The sequence below is a fragment of the Chionomys nivalis genome, chromosome 13 (genome assembly GCF_950005125.1).
Source record: "Chionomys nivalis chromosome 13, mChiNiv1.1, whole genome shotgun sequence".
Taxonomy (NCBI): domain Eukaryota; kingdom Metazoa; phylum Chordata; class Mammalia; order Rodentia; family Cricetidae; genus Chionomys; species Chionomys nivalis.
In genome coordinates, this window is record NC_080098.1 from 8,953,185 (window position 1) to 8,970,013 (window position 16,829).

At 39.7% G+C, this 16,829-nt stretch overlaps 1 long non-coding RNA gene across 1 annotated transcript; it reads right to left on the reverse strand.

Moving 5' to 3' along the window:
* Positions 1-7,049: 7,049 nt before the first annotated feature.
* LOC130885444 (uncharacterized) lies at positions 7,050-9,109 on the reverse strand. The gene is made up of 3 exons (XR_009058174.1): positions 9,055-9,109; positions 8,641-8,711; positions 7,050-7,271 (listed from the first exon to the last, which is right to left on the reverse strand). It is a non-coding gene; the product is annotated as an uncharacterized LOC130885444 (long non-coding RNA).
* Positions 9,110-16,829: the final 7,720 nt, after the last annotated feature.

Below are 16,829 nucleotides of genomic sequence, written 5' to 3' on the forward strand. Positions count from 1 at the left end.
TAAAGAAGCAAGAGAGGGAAATCAGAGAAACATCACCTTTCACAATAGCCACAAATAGCATAAAATATCTTGGGGTAACACTAACCAAGGAAGTGAAAGACCTATATGATAAGAACCTTAAATCTTTGAAGAAAGAAATTGAAGAAGATACCAGAAAATACAAGATACCATGCTCTTGGATAGGAAGGATAAACATAGTAAAAATGGCAATCCTACCAAAAGCAATCTATAGATTCAATGCAATCCCCATGAAAATCCCAAAACAATTCTTCACAGACCTTGAAAAAACAATAACCAACTTCATATGGAAAAACAAAAAACCCACAATAGCCAAAACGATTCTATACAATAAAGGAACTTCTGGAGGCATCACCATCCCTGACTTCAAGCTCTATTACAGAGCTACAGTAATGAAAACAGCTTGGTACTGGCATAAAAACCAGAGACGTTGACCAATAGAATCAAATCGAAGACCTGGATATTAATACACAAACCTATGAACACCCGATTTTTGACAAAGAAGCTAAAATCATACAATGGAAAAAAGAAAGCATCTTCAACAAATGGTGCTGGCCTAACTGGATGTCAACCTGTAGAAGAATGAAAATAGATCCAATTGTCCACTATCTCCATGCACAAATCAAAAGTCCAAATGGATTAAAGACCTCAATATAAATTAGACCACAGTGAACCTGATAGAAGAGAAAGTGGAAAGTAACCTTCAATGCATGGACACAGGAGACCACTTCCTAAATATAACTCCAATAGCACAGACAATAAGAGCAAAAATCAATAAATGGGACCTACTGAAACTGAGAAGCTTCTGTAAAGCAAAGGACACAGTCAATAAGACAAAAAGGCAGTCTACTGAATGGGAAAAGATCTTCACTAACCCCACATCAGATAAAGGATTGATCTCCAAAATATATAAAGAACTCAATAAATTAGACATTAAAATTCTAAATAATCCAACTTAAAAATGGGGTACTGAACTGAACAGAGAATTCTCAACAGAAGAATTTCAAATGGCTGAAAGACACTTAAGGAAATGTTCAACATCCTTAGTCATTAGAAAAATGCAAATCAAAACAACTCTGAGATTCTATCTCACACCTATAAGAATGGCCAAGATCCAAAACACTGATGACAACTTATTCTGGAGAAGTTGTGGGGAAAGGGGAACACTTCTACATTGCTGGTGGGAACGCAAGCTGGTACAGCCCCTTTGGATGTCAGTGTGGTGATTTCCCAGAAAAATTGGGAAACAACCTCCCTCAAGAACCAGAAATACCACTTTTGGATATATATTCATACGATGCTCAATCATGCCACAAGGGAATGTGCTCAACTATGTTTATAGCAGCATTGTTTGTCATAGCCAGAATCTGGAAACAACCTAAATGCCCCTTGACCAAAGAATGGATAAGGAAAACGTGGTACATTTACACAACGGAGTACTACACAGCAGAAAAAATAACGACATCTTGAATTTTGCAGGCAAATAGATAGAGCTAGAAAACATCATTCTGAGTGAGGTAACCCAGACACAGAAAGACAATTATCACATGTACTCACTCATAGGTGTTTTTTAAACATAAAGCAAAGAAAACCCGCCTACAATTCACAATCCCAGAGAACCTAGACAGCAATGAGGGCCCTAAGAGAGACATATATAGATCTAATCTACATGGGAAGTAGAAAAAGACAAGATAACCTAAGTAAATTGGGAGCATGGGGACCTTGGGGGAGGATTGAAGAAGAGGGGAGAGGCTGGGAGGGGAGCAGAGAAAAATGTAGAACTCAATAAAAGTAAAACAAAAAAGAAAACCAGAATTTTCACACACACAGACACACACACACACGCGCGCACACACACACACAGCGATCCACGGGAGTGCCTAGTACACATATGGTGTACTCCTTATGGAGAAAGTTAAGAAAGGGAATTAAATCATCAGGGAATTCTAGACAAGAAGGTTAGTGTGCTATGCTATGTTTTTAGGTGGTAGATAAAAGGTTAAAATGTTTATTTTCAGTAAAAGGTTAAAATGTTTATTTTCAGTAAAAGTATGAATAGGGCACGGTTGTTTAAATCAGTGTGACATTTCTTTTCTCCCAACAAGCACAGAATCAGGTAACCAAGCAACCTACATAAACAGGGAGGAACTGATGGTTACCCCAGATGCTGCAGTTTCCATGGGCCTGGCTCTGGAGTGAGACTTAACCGCTCTAGGTGGGAGAAACAAAGCAGGGGCCAGGGCCTCTAAATTGTTAGTTTTGGCCTTTGCCGTTATCAGCTGTTCTGTCATGGGGTAAAGCCAGAGCAGCAGCTTGGGCAGATAGTAATTCTGTGTCCTGGAGACCTGTGAGTATCTTAGATGGGATGCTCTTTGCCTGGACCCTAAACTCTGACCAAATACCTGCTGATAAAGATAATTGCAGGAAGGCAGATCTCTGTGCTTACCTAGGAGAGAGGAACAAGGTCTGGCGGTGGAAAACTGTTTTTACATGTAGCCCAAAGGCATAGAAAACAGTTCTGAACTAGTGAATTAGTCCCCAAATACGTAACAGAAAGGGAAGTCAGCTACAGTGAAAAATCTACAGCCCCTTTTCTCACAAAACAATAACGGCACAAAGCCTTGCCTTTTGGGTTAGCCTTTACCAGATCCCTTGGTTCTGATAAGTCGCTCATGAAAAGATGGTGGAGCTGTGTACCACTGGGGCTTGTAACACCCCTGCCACCTTAGAGCTCCTCCTCTCTCTTTTCTCTAGTCCCCTGTCCAGATAGCCAACAGTTTCACCTCCCAAGCATGTCCCTCACCCTGCCTACCAGTTCCCGGCACCTCTTCTCCCTGTCTTCTTCCATTGCTGCTAAGGATGAGCCTGTGATGCACCTTGGTCACGTCACCCAGGCTCGCAGCCTTGTGGCACTTTCTGAAAGCTGTGTAGCCTTTGAGGTGTCTAGGAGAGGGGAGGGTACCAACACTGTCACACTGATGTCCAGGACCCAGAAAGGGCTGACTCGGGATGGAAGAGAATGGCGAGAACTGACTGACTCCAGAAGCCCAGGGTCTTCCTCATGGTGCTGATGGTGGGCCTTCCTGGCCCCTAGCACCAGCCTCCCAGTCAGCCTCCCTCAGAAGGAGCGCGAAGACGTGGTTCTGAAAGGAAACCTAGCAAGTCCCATAACCACCACAGCAAGGAGGCCAAGAGCAAGCTCTGAGACTTCTGTCACCTGTAGGTGGTGGGTGGAGAAACCCCACACAGCCAGGCAACCCACACAAACACAGGAGCCTCCTCATCCCAGATTGGTGGTCAGCATATGTCCGTCTTTCCTCCTCTTCCTCTTTCTCCCCATCTCCTCCATGTAAGCATTGTAGCTTAGGTGGAAAGGCATTCTGGCAGTCGGGAGCCAAGGAATACCACAAAGTCACCATAAGAATCACAGCACCAGGGAACGGTTTCCCCGATGCACGTAGTACCAATTGCGCTCCCGCAGGGGAGGGTCTTCCCCAGTGAAGCTGTTACACTGCTCTGCTCAGACTCTGGTGAAAGTTGTTAGAGCTGGGCTCCGATTGGCGAAAGTGTCACATCTCACTCAAGAGACTTACTGGGAAGGAAGAATCCAGGAGGGTGCTTACCTCTAGGTTAAGAAGCAGTATGAACTGAACAGGGTAGAAAGCTTCTATAGGGTTTCCTGGAGGAGGCGGGCACAGCTTTCCAGGGTGGCTTAAGATTTGTGGATTTTTATGGCCTAAATCTGGGCTCAGGGGTTGCTGGGACTTTGTGCTCAGGAACCTCAGGTGGAATTCTACAATCTGTCGCTGGGGCAAACTCAGGATTGGCAGGATTTCAAGTCCTAGTCCTTGAGACTAGTCGGGGTCGGGTGTTTTTCCTTGACCCGTTTTACCCTACACTCCAGATCCTCAAGATCCCCTCCATCTGAAGTCGTGAGGTCCTCCAGGTTTGGTGCTCCATATTTCACCTCTAGACAATGTCAAAACTTATTATCCTGCCTCTGCCTCTCAGTGCTGAGGCTACAGGTATGGAGTACCAAGCATATGTCACGAGCGGGTATCAAATCCAAGGCTTTGTGCCTGCTAGGCAGCACTTGACTATCCTAAAGTATTTGGGCACAGAAAAGGCTACATGTACAAGGTCAAACCTCCATGCTCCGCAGCTGCCTTTGCCTATTCTCAGCACTAGAATTTTTTTAAAAACAAAAGTTGGAGATCTTGGACAGTTGTGATAGTGTAGTTATTTAGTTCCAACACTCCAGTGGCAAAACAGATGAGTCTCTGTGGATTCGAGTGTTGGAAGGAATGGCCACTCTTTTTGTCCCAGCTGCCCAGCTAGCTTACACCTGAAATAGCCACACAGAAACTGTATTAATTAAAATAGTTTGGCCATTAGCTCTAACTTCTTATTGGATAACTCTCACATATTAGTTTAACCCATCTCCATTAATCTGTGTATCACCACGTGGCTGTGGCTTACCAGAGATTCTAACCTGCACCCATCTCAGGCAGAAGATTCGTGGCTTCTCTTACTCTGCCCTTCTTCCCATCATTCAGTTCTGTCTTCTCCACCTACCTGAGTTCTGCCCGATCAGGCCCAAAGCAGTTTCTTTATTCATTAACCAATGAAAGCAACACATGAACAGAAGAACCTCCTACACTGTTCAAGGATAGTCTAGTAAACAAAGCAAGTTCCAGGCCATGCAGGGCTACAGAGTGAGACCCTGCCTCAAAAACTAAGAACAAAAAGCTGGAATTTTCTCCTTTCTCTTCAATAATGTACTGCATGAAATAAAAGACATAAGCAGAAGGCACCAGTGGATGTGCATGGTTCTGCCGAATTGTTCTCATGTGGCACATAAAGAAAAAAGTCTCATTTTCACAGAACAAGAGCACATGTGGTGTATCTAGAGAGATGATTAAAAACAACCCATCGCTTCCACAGTGATAAACTCTGTAGTTCTTTCTTTTAAAAAAAATATTTATTTATTTATTATGTATACAATATTCTGTCTGTGTGTATGCCTGCAGGCCAGAAGAGGGCACCAGACCTCATTACAGATGGTTGTGAGCCACCATGTGGTTGCTGGGGATTGAACTCAGGACCTTTGGAAGAACAGGCAATGCTCTTAACCTCTGAGCCATCTCTCCAGCCCCTCTGTAGTTCTTTCTTAAACATCTGTTATGTCTACTATTTTAAATATGCAAACTTTTAAAATCTACAAATGTTTATGAAATTTTTGATAAGATCATCTCTTGGTTTCTAGCATAGAGTCATCAATATTCTATTCAACACTAACAGAGTAAATCAACCTGCTATATACCTAATGAATAAATTGTTCATAAGTAGTCCTTTCGAAGTAGGTATGCACTCAACATACTCTGTAGAAATAATTTTAATTATTATTTCATATTATTAGCTATCAATGGAAACTGCACAAAGTAATTTGAATTTTTAATTTTAATCTATATAAGCATTCTGTGATATATGTGTTTTGTTTTGTTTTCATTTTCTAAAAACTAAGGGTGAGGGACTAAGGAATTACAAGGACCGCACAATATATCCACAGCCAATATTCTGACCAGGTCCAGAACTTACTGCTAGGCAACACCAACATTGAAAGAGTTCTTTAAAATATTTCCTCAATCTTAGACTCATCCCTAAGACCCTAATATAGATTCTGTGAGGCCTCTTTAAAGTAGACATTTTCTAATCAAATATTTGTGCCTTTTCTCTTTGAACTGTTTCCAGCTTTTCCAGCACCCTGCTTTCAGGAGCTCTGCTAACTATGGGCTTCAATTTGCAGTGACAGCATCTGTCTGCACATGTCATTGTCCTGGGCTTCAATTTGCAGTGACAGCATCTGTCTGTACATGTCATTGTCATGGCTTCAATTTGCAGTGACAGCATCTGTCTGTACATGTCATTGTCCTGGGCTCTGTTAATCGCAAAAGAAATGTACATCTTTCTGAACAGAATGAACTGATTATGAGACTGCTTCAGTTCTATTTTGTGTTTTATTTACCATTGAACATCCCTATGCTCACAGTTATTTCTGTCTTAATTGAACTACAATGTAGCCACACTTGATAAGATTTATTCTATTCCATTTTGTTAACTGGTAACTACACCACAATGACAGTTAAAACAGGGACTGAATTTCAGGGACTACTTAAACTTAATGGCTATAGATCATTTGAAGAGCTCTTCAAAAGGTAAAGAAGTGAAAGATGAATTCTTATAGAAATTGCTATTTTATATAAACACTATGGGAGAGAAGTTAAATTTTAGGTGTCTAGAAAAAAACTGCATCTTTACAATTTTTGAAAAGCACATAAGAGATTCGAAAATTAAAGTGTAGTAACCTATATAAAATACAAAAAAAAGAGTTGAATACATTTAACAACTTCATTAACAATAAACAGTATGCAGAATAACAATAATGGGAAGAAACTGTCTTGGTTAGTATTTCTGTCAACTTGAAACAAGCTAGGGTCATCTGAGAACTTCTTTGGAGAAACTGCTTCCATGGGAGCTCATGAGCAAGTCTGTGGGGTGTTTCCTTGACTGCCGATTGATGTGGGTGGGCCCAGCCTGCTGTGGATGGTGCCACCCCTGGACTGGTGGGCCTGGGTGCTGTAATGAAGTCGTTGAGTAAGCCATGGAGAGAAAGCCAGGAAGCAGCACTCATCTATGACCTCTGCTTCAGTTCCTGCCTCCAGGTTCCTGTACTGGGCTCCTGCCTTGACCTCCCTCATTGATGAGCTAAACGCAACCACTTCCTAACCGAGTTGTTCCTGTCTGATGTTTTGACACAGGGACAGAAAGCTAAGTCACAGAATCGCTAGAAATGTTATGAAAAAAATCACTACTTTTGCATTTTTGATAGTGCCATGCAATTGAAACAAGAAAATCAATTTATTAATGGTTTTCAACAGGGTACTTAACATACTGTCAAAGCTGTTTCATTTTGCCCAAGGCTATATTAAACAGATTATAGATGTGATACCATCATGGCAAAATGCTTTCTTTATTTAACTTTTTCAAACCACCAGAATTATTTGTAATTTATTTTAATTCATTCATTTAATTAAGTATTGATCACTTAGTTTTGAAGTTTCTGTCAATATTGCCATCCATTTTGCTTAAAATACAGCTACTACAAAATGTTAGGTAAGATTTATCCACTGGTTGAACAGGAAGAGTCTGAAGAGAGATGACTTGGAAAGTCACGCAGAGTGTATAGCAGAGTCCTGGGTACAATGAAGAATGATAAACAGAATTTTATTATTAGATACATAGGTTAAAAAAAAGTCTCATTTAATACAATAACCCAAGGTTATCATTATGACAGGAATGACAAAATCTAAGACAAAGTAAGTTAGCTTACCCAAAGTTAAAATGTATCAAACACAAACGCCTTTACACACAGAGAGGCTTCATTGTTACTGTCACCTCCTGTTAGTCTTCTTGGGTCTCACTGAATTTCCTCTTCCACACAGCTAGGTTCTATTAGACTCAGACCTCACTCACTCCGACTCCTGCATTCTCTCGAGGGTTGATCAGAGGTGCCTGGACTCCTACTGCATACTTGCCTATGATGTCACCTTTGTTATTACAAAATAAAACTCTGTCTCATAACAGTGTCTTTACCAAGCCCTGCCCTCTTTTGTGAATATTCCTACTCTTACTAAACTGTGCCCAGTAGCTACTTAAGCATTTAAATGAACCAATTAAGTGGAAAAATTGAAAAAATAATTGAAACATTGTAAGAAAGGAAACAAAGGGGATTTGCAGTATAACATCACGCATCTCCCCAATGATTTAAGCAGTCGCATAAAGTTTTTGCATCTATTGTACCTGAGATAGACTTGGTAAAACACAAAGTCCTCTGAACTAGAACTTCAAACATTGCTAAAATTAAGAAATTTGCTAAGTCAGTTCTAGTCAGCCTACAACCCATTTAAAACATGAAGAGACTTCCAAAAACATGCAGTTTGCTGTGCAGGTCAGTGTTACAATGGAGAGGCTGAGAACACAGGGGCGTGTTGGCTAGACCTTTCCTCGGAGACGGAGAACTTTCTCAAGACAAACCCTAGTCCTTCTCAGGGAGAGCTGTCAATATGTGACACATTTTAGTGTTTGCCTCATGTTTTCCACATACTATCTTTTTATGCCCAAAGATCTAATGTTCACCACAGAGGTCAGGTCAAGCTTGCTTAAAGTGACGCAACTAAAAATGCAAAACTTTTAGTAACTTAAATCATACGATATAGAAATTGATTAATAATAACACATATTTTAGTCTAGGTTCAATTACATTTACCTAATTATGAAATCCATTTGTATTAATATGATACAACAATTTGTTATTCATACCAGTAGGCTTATTTTTAATTTGAAAAACTGTAGAATTTTGAGATTCTATAGATATAATATGTCAATATTATTGTGAGGATTCTTTTGGACACAGAAGAAAGAAGCTAGGTCAGAAACTATTATCTTAAACAACTGGATAAGAAGTACATTTTTAACTGTCTAGCTGGCAGTTTATTTTAGCCTATGCTAAGTTCTTAAAGAAAAACAGTATTTTAGGCAATTTAATTTTAAATATTTACATACCTGCTGTGAGTTATCTACAGTCTCATTGCGACTGATTTCCTCTTGCAGTGAGATTGCTGCTGCCTCAGGTTCTGTTAATTACAATAAATTATGAAAAACAATCTAAAAACAAGTATTTCTGGTACCACCAACACAACTCCCTTTAAATTAGACATCATTTTACTGAATTTAGTAAAAGTCGCTTGTAAAGAATACTTGTAAAGTGACTTATTACTATGTCACTTGGGCAGACCCTAAATGTTGCCATGTTTGAGATCTGCAAACACTCAGAGAAGATCTAGCCATCCACAAAAAAAAAAAAAAAAAAAAAAAGAACTTTCTGGAAATATGTTTTTGATGACAGGAGTTACAAAATAATCTCACATTAGTTCAGAATTACATATAATAAGGGTTATTTATTTACGAGAGACTCACAGATCATAGTCCTCTGCATGGACCGGAAACAGGAACCGATTCTAGCAGCAGGAAGGGAAAGCAGGAAGCAGGAGAGGGAACGCACTCTTTACAGCTGCATTTATAAGAGACCATGCCCAAGTGGGCTGGTATCTTAAAGGCTATTGACCAAAGGAGCTCCCACAACATATTTTAAGCCATATTTTAAAATATACTTGGAAACAAGTCCATCCTGGGATGGTGTGAAGAGCAATGCATGTAAGAGCTGCATCAAGACATCGAATTCTTCCTTCATTGATGCCTACCATGTTATTGAGACAGCACTTTTCACTGTATCTGAAGGTCATTAATTACTAGGCTGGCAGGTCAGCGAGCTCCACAATCCTTCTGTCTCTGCCCCCCTAGTACTGGGATTACAGCACTCTTGTGTTGGTATTTGGCATGTGCTGATATTTAAATGTTTTTGTTCACTTGTTCTCATTTATTCTAAGATAAAACTTGTTCTAAGATAAAGCTCGTTCTCATTTATTCTAAGACTGAAATAACAGTGGGAACGAACGGGTCACTTGTAGAATGTGTGCTTATCGTGAGGCACCCTGCTTCTGAAACCAGAGAGTGTGTGCTTATTGTGTGAGGCACACTGCTTCTGAAATCATAGAGTGTGTGCTTATCGTGTGAGGCACACTGCTTTTGAAACCAGCTCCAAAAGGGAAAATAATGAACACTAAAATAAATGGAATAGGAAGGTGAGACATTTGTATGGGTGAATATGTTTGGTGAGCAAACTATTGTCCATTATATAATATTACATCCTGCTTCCTGGTTACAGATCAGATACAAGACTGATTAACACTACTAACTTAAATGGGGCATAAAATGTTGTGAAACACACTTTAGACACAGAGTGTGAATATACTTAACGCCAAATCAATTAAATTTAATTTCTCTTTTTATTTTATAATTTAAAGAGTTATTTTAGTTTTAATGATGCACACATGTATGTTTGTGGAATTGAGTAGAGACAGCCACAGTGAAGCCGGGCAGTGGTGGTGCACACTTTTAATCTCAGCACTCGGGAAGCAGAGGCAGGTGAATCTCTGAGTTCAAGGCCAGTCTGGCCTACAAGAGCTAGTTCCAGGACAGGTTCTGTAGCTACAGAGAAACCCTGCTGGCTTAGGTGGGGAAAGCTATCCACAGAGACTAGAGGCATCAACTCCCATAAAAAAAAAAAAAAATGGTCCTTGCCACATCTGCTCTGGGCTCAAGCTCATGACTTGCATTATTACCTTTGTGTATATTACCTTTGTGTATAGGTTCAGGTGTGCATCAGGGATCCAGATCAATACTAAGCACTTTAACCTTTGGGAAAACTCATAAGTCTTCTAGTAAATGCTATAGATCTCTACAGATAATGGAATTATAAACTGGAGAATTTAGAGTACTAATGTAGGAAGGTCATCTGTCTATGTGTTACTTTCATTGGTTAATAAAGAAACTGCCCTGGCCTTTTGATAGGCTAGCCCTTAGGTGGATGGAGGAGACAGAACAGAATTCTGGGAGGAAGAAAACAGAGTCAGGCAGACACCATGCTTCTCCTAACCAAGAAGGACGGTGGTTAGAATCTTCCCGGTAAGTCACCACTTTGTGGTGGTACAAAAATTATTAGAAATGGGTTAATCAAGATATGAGAGTTAGCCAATAAGAGGCTAGAGCTAATGGGCCAGGCAGTGTTTGAATGAATATAATTTATATGTTGTTATTTCGGATGTAAAGCTAGCTGTGCAGGAGCTGGACGGGACGAAAAGCAGGCCTGCTCGCCTAGTCAAATACAATTGGCACTCCAACGTGATGGACTAAATCCACTTAAAAACCTGAGAGGGCTTAAAAAAGAGAAAGAGAGAGTTTAACACAGATTTTTGCTGTTTATATAAAAGTAGAAACATCTAAATTAAATCTTCCATTTAAAAATATTTTTCTTGAGTCTGACCAGTCTCGTCTATATGATTCTCACTCCCCAGGATTGGCCCCATGTCATATGCAGCAGCCTAGTCGGCTCTAACCTGCCCAGGCCATATCACCCTCCAGGCTTTGTTCACACAGAGTCTGGCAAATTCCCTGGACCTGGCCCGACTTCATCAGACAGGCTTAACCCAGGGTGGGCATATCCACCTTAGCGAGCGATAAGAACCTTACCTGCTGGCACCATTCCCAACCCTCAGAGGGTCTTGCATTGGTCACACAGACAGTACACTGGTCTTGCCTGGTGAGTATGCATGATCCCAGTCTACTCATGCCATCCTCACAGCTCCAGGAGCAGCTCATGTACCTAAGCTTGCTCTCTTGATCACCCCTAAACTGGAATCACACTGTTTAGTGAGTATCTGAAGGATTGACCAACCAACTGATACCTGATTTGAAATCAACCAAGACTGGGCCATAAAAACAGAAACAAGTTTCTACCCCAAAGAGGCAGCCTAGAATCTCACAATAGACACACAACTAATAAAATAAGCCCACATCCTCATGTCCCATTAGAGAAGTGCAAACAACATGGAAGACCCACAAACTCACTAGTCCTACAAAAATATTCTCCAATGAGAAGTACCTGAATGAATTCAAGGACACAGAACTTAAAAGAACAAGCATAGACTTCATCAAATAATTCTAGGGGTTTAAGGGAGACGTAGACAACAGCTCAATAAAACCAGTGATAACAATAAACAACTGAATGATGCCAAAGAAAACAACAACCACAAAACAAAAATTAAACGAAGAAGATAACCCAGGATTTGAAAACATATTCAGTAAAAGAAGAACTCAAGATGAAATGAAGATGTGATTGAAAAACCTCAAGAACCCCATCAGAAAATTCAGGGAGGTAGGGAGCCTCATAAGTAGAATAAATTAGGTAGAAGACAGCAGACAATTCCAGATTGGAAGTACAGGAATTAGATTTCACAGCAGGGACAGTGAAGAGGCTAAAGAACTTAACAACTAAAGGAACATGGAGGAACTGCGGAACATCATGAAAAGACAAAGTCTTTGAATCATAGACACAGATGAAGAAGAGTCCCAGGTCAATGACATAGAACATACCTTCAAAGCAGTGACAGAAAAAAACTCCTCCCAAATCAAGGAAATGCATACCCGCACCAATACAAGAAGTCCACAGAACACCAAGTAGATAGAGGCAGAAAAGAAACTCCCCATATTATAGTTAAAAAAACTAAATAGACAACAAAGAGTATTGAAAAGTACAAAAGAAATCCACAAGTCACATGAAAAGGGAAACCCATCAGAATAGCATTGAATTGCTCAGCAGAAATTTTAAAAGCCAGAAGAACCCAGAGTAAGGCAGTCTACACTGTAAACCTAGACTCCTGTACCCCAAAAAATATCTATCAGAATTGAAGGAGAAAAGAAATTTTTTTCATGACATAAACAAGCTAAACTCCATCAAACCAGGTCTACACAGAATACCAGAAGTAATACTTTTGACTGAAGGGAGGAACAAACATATCCAAGAAACTATAGAAAGAAAATAAATGAAGCTACAATTGCTAAAACACAAAATAGTACTAAGAATGTACAGAGAGAGAGGAGAGAGAGCGTAACTACAATCAAGACACTCCTTTCAAAAACAATTTTAAATATCAATGGCCTCAACTCTCCTTAAAAAAGACAAATGTTAGCTGAATGTGAATTCATCTTAGTGTTAAAGACAGACCGTACCATAAAGTGAAAGGGTGAAAAAGTATTGCAGGCAAATGGGACCAGGGAGAAAGCAGGTGTCACTATCCCAATAGCTGACAAAACACACTTCAAATTAAAACTAATCAAAATAGATTAAAAGGGCACTTCTTTTAATAAAGGGAAAAATTAGTGAGAAAATATTACAATCCTAAACATATATGAACCAAAATCTGGTGCGTCCAGTTTCACAAAAAAACACACTACTACAATCAAAGACATATTTAGACTCCGATTCAACAACAATAGATTTCAGTGTCCCACTTTCTCTAATAAATAGGTCATCTGGAAAAAATAAGAAATGTCTAGATTAAATGACATCATACATCAAATAGACTGAACAGATAACTAGAGACTATTTCACCCAAATACCAAAGAATATATATTCTTCTCAGAAATCCACGGAAGCATCTATAAAACAGATAATATTCTGATAAGTAAAACAAATCTTGATGAATACAGAAAAACTTAAATAACACCTTGCATCCTATCTGAAACACAATGCTATAAAGCTTAAAGTCAAAAAAAAAATAATAGCTAGTAATTCCAGGAATGCATAGCAATTTCAAAACACACTATTGAATGATGAATAAGTCAAAGAAGAAATTGAGACAATGTTTTTTAAGTTCCTGGGAACTAAATGAAGCTGACAAAACAACAACACCTCTGAGATGCATTAAAAGCAGCTCTGCATTCCTACATTAAAAAGCCAGAAAGACCACGAATAAATGATTCTAGGGGCAGTTCAAGAATGTGAAAAAACAAGAACAAAACAAACCCCCCAAAATGATAAAAATCAGAGTGGCAATTAGTGATAGAAACAAAGAAAACAACCAAGAGTTATCCCAGATGGATCTAAGGGATGGTTATTTGAAAATATAAACAATATAGAAAGACCTTTGGCCCAACTACCCAGAAAGAGATTACCTAAACTAACAAAATTGGAGATCTCAATAAGCATCAAAGAAATTCATAGTATACGGGAATCTTTTAAAACCTGTACCTTATTAAGGTAGAAAATCTAGAAGAAACAGATGAATTTATAGATTCACACAAGCCAAAGTTAAGCCAAGAGCTCAACACCCTAAGCAGACCATAGCAAATTAGGAAATTAAAGCAGTATAGCCCTTCCATAAAAAGATCCCAGAATTCCCAGCAGAATTCTTCAAAGACCTACAACTAATACTTCTTAAGTTATTTTTTAAAAATAAAATCTGAAGGAGCACTTCCAAACTCCTTCTATGAAGCCAGTATTACTGATGTTCAAATGTCTTTATGTGGAACTTTCAATGTCCTGTTTTGTGTTATCGTTATCATCATAAAACCCAGGATCCTGATGTCTGCTCTAAATTCCTGTCACTTTGAACCAGGCCCAGTACTGATACTTTCCAAATTTGCCTTGCCCTGTTAATTTCATTTTTATTCTCTGCCACTGGGATCATTTGCTAATTTCATTTTTCTTGCAATGGGAAGATTAGACTCATTGATACATTCTATTATTAAAGAAAAAACACTCACCCAAGAACTGATAAATAAAGGTGCTAAGCTTAGAATTAATTAAGATAACTTGCAGGTTTCCTATATCCAGAGAGGCTCCTTTACTCTCTGTAAGTCGAAGATTCTTCACCACAGCAATCATTTGCTCTGTGGCATGGGCTCAGCTTCATGAGCTAGACGCCTCTTTATTAGTTTCCAAAGATATTTTAAAATCCTGGAATCCTTATGCTTTTACTTTTCTTTATGAGCATTAAAAAGAGGCATTAACCAAAGTAAAAACAGAAAAACTAAAAAGCAAAAAGGACTGAAAAATCAGAAAAGAGTGTAGTTGTAGAAAAAAGAAAATAAGATAAGGAAACTTTATTTTTCTAGGTTCAGATAAGTGTTTGAAACAAGAGCCAGACTGAGAAAATAAGAGGGTAGATAAACAAACTTGAACTCCCCTAGGTAGACGATGCTGCAAAGGCAGTTTCAATAGAGCATCCCTCTCACAGACTTTCTCCGTCTTGGTGTGTGCTACATGTGATTTCATAGCCACAGTTAGCTGAGATCTGCCCTCAAACCTTTGATGCAGCAAAAGACACCTTTTTAACAGTACTTTTTTTTAAGTATTAAAATATATTCTTTGATTATAGCTGTTTCTTTTTTTTATTGAAAAAAGAATTTTCCGCCTCCTCCCCACCTCCCATTTCCCTCCCCCTCCTCCCGCCCCTCTCCCCCTCCCCCCGCTCCTCTCCCCCTCCCCCCACTCCTCTTCTCCTCCCTCTCCAGTCCCAGGAGCAGTCAGGGTTCCCTGCCCAGTGGAAAGTCTAAGGTCCTCCCCCCTCCATCCAGATCTAGGAAGTTGAACATCCAAACTGTCTAGGCTCCCACAAAGCCAGAACCTGAAGTAGGATCAACACCCAGTGCCATTGTCCTTGGCCTCTTGTCAGCTCTCATTGTCCTCCATGTTCAGAGAGTCCTGTTTTATCCCATGCTTTTTCAGTCACAGTCCAGCTGCCCTTGGTGAGCTCCCAATAGATCGGCCCCACTGTCTCAGTGGGTGGGTGCACCCCTCGTGGTCCTGACTTCGTTGTACATGTTCTCCCTCCTTCTGCTCCTCATTAGGACCTTGGGAGCTCAGTCCGGTGCTCCAGTGTGGGTCTCTGTCTCTATCTCCATCCATCGCTAGATGAAGGTTCTATGGTGATATGCAAGAGTGAGGTAACCCAGACCCAAAAAGAAGATCATGGGATGTACTCACTCATAATTGGTTTCTAGCTATGGATAGGGGGCCTCTGAGTCTATAATATGTGGTCCTAAAGAAGCTAACAAGAGGGCAAACCCAAGGAAAAACATATAGTTATCCTCCTGGCTATGGGAAGTAGAAAAGATTGCCGGGCAAAAAATTGGAATCTTGGGGGTAGGGTGGGATGGGGGTAAGGGGAGATGGAGAAAGAAAAGTGTGAAGGAGAGGATGAGGGGAACTTGGGGAAACGGGATGATTGGGGATATAGGAAGGTTGGATAGGGGAGCAGCGAAACTCATATCTTAGTTAAGGGAACCACCTAAGGGTTGGCAGGAGACTTGAACTTGGGGTGCCTACCAGATGCCCAGGGCAATGTCCCCAGTTAGTTCCTTGGGCACCTGAGGATAGGGAACCTGAAATGAACCTATCCTATAGCCATACTGATGAATATCTTGCATATCACCATAGAACCTTCATCTAGCGATGGATGGATATAGCTGTTTCTTAGACAAACCCTAAAACAATTTAACATAAAATCATAATTTATTTTCTGAATTGACTTTATATGGATCTATTTCTTGCTCCTGTGCTATACAGGTGTTTCTCAGTCTATGAAGAAAATCAAGATAATTCATTATAGAATCACATAGTTTGACATTTACATCATGGTCTGGGTACTTGTTGATTGTGACTTGATAGAACAATTAATCAAACTCTGAATGATGGTTGCTTAATTAGTAAAAAGAAATAAGTTATAATAGCACAGGTCTTTCTGCATAACTGTCATGATGACTGTAATAAAGAACATATATTAAACATACAATATGGAATCAAAGACAAAGCACAGCAATACAAAGTTTCCTTTCATTGCATTCTATGATCAGCTGACATTCTTTTTTAAATTTATGAATTCTACCTGATTGAAGAGCTGTTTTCAGAACTCTGAATTTACCTTGTGCAGATAACATAGCACTGCCAGCACTGGAAGTGCAGCAGTTAAGCATGGGAATTTTCTACAGTGCATATGAATTATGTCACTGTGGGCAAGTGATGTATTGAAAGTTATTTCCCTTTGTCTTATTGTGTATAAGAAGAATGGAATTTATTAACATGTGATGCCTTAAAGTAGATTGCCGTGTTATAACAACCGTAATCCCAACTGAGAGCAACAGCCTGACAGAACATGGAGTCAGTCGCAGAATCAGCTTCTTGCCATAAACTGGCAGGGTCATGCAAACAATCCTGGCTGCCAGTGGAGAAGAGATTGCAAGAAGAAATGTGAGACTCCATCTTGCTAATCCTCTTCTAAAAGATGCTAAAA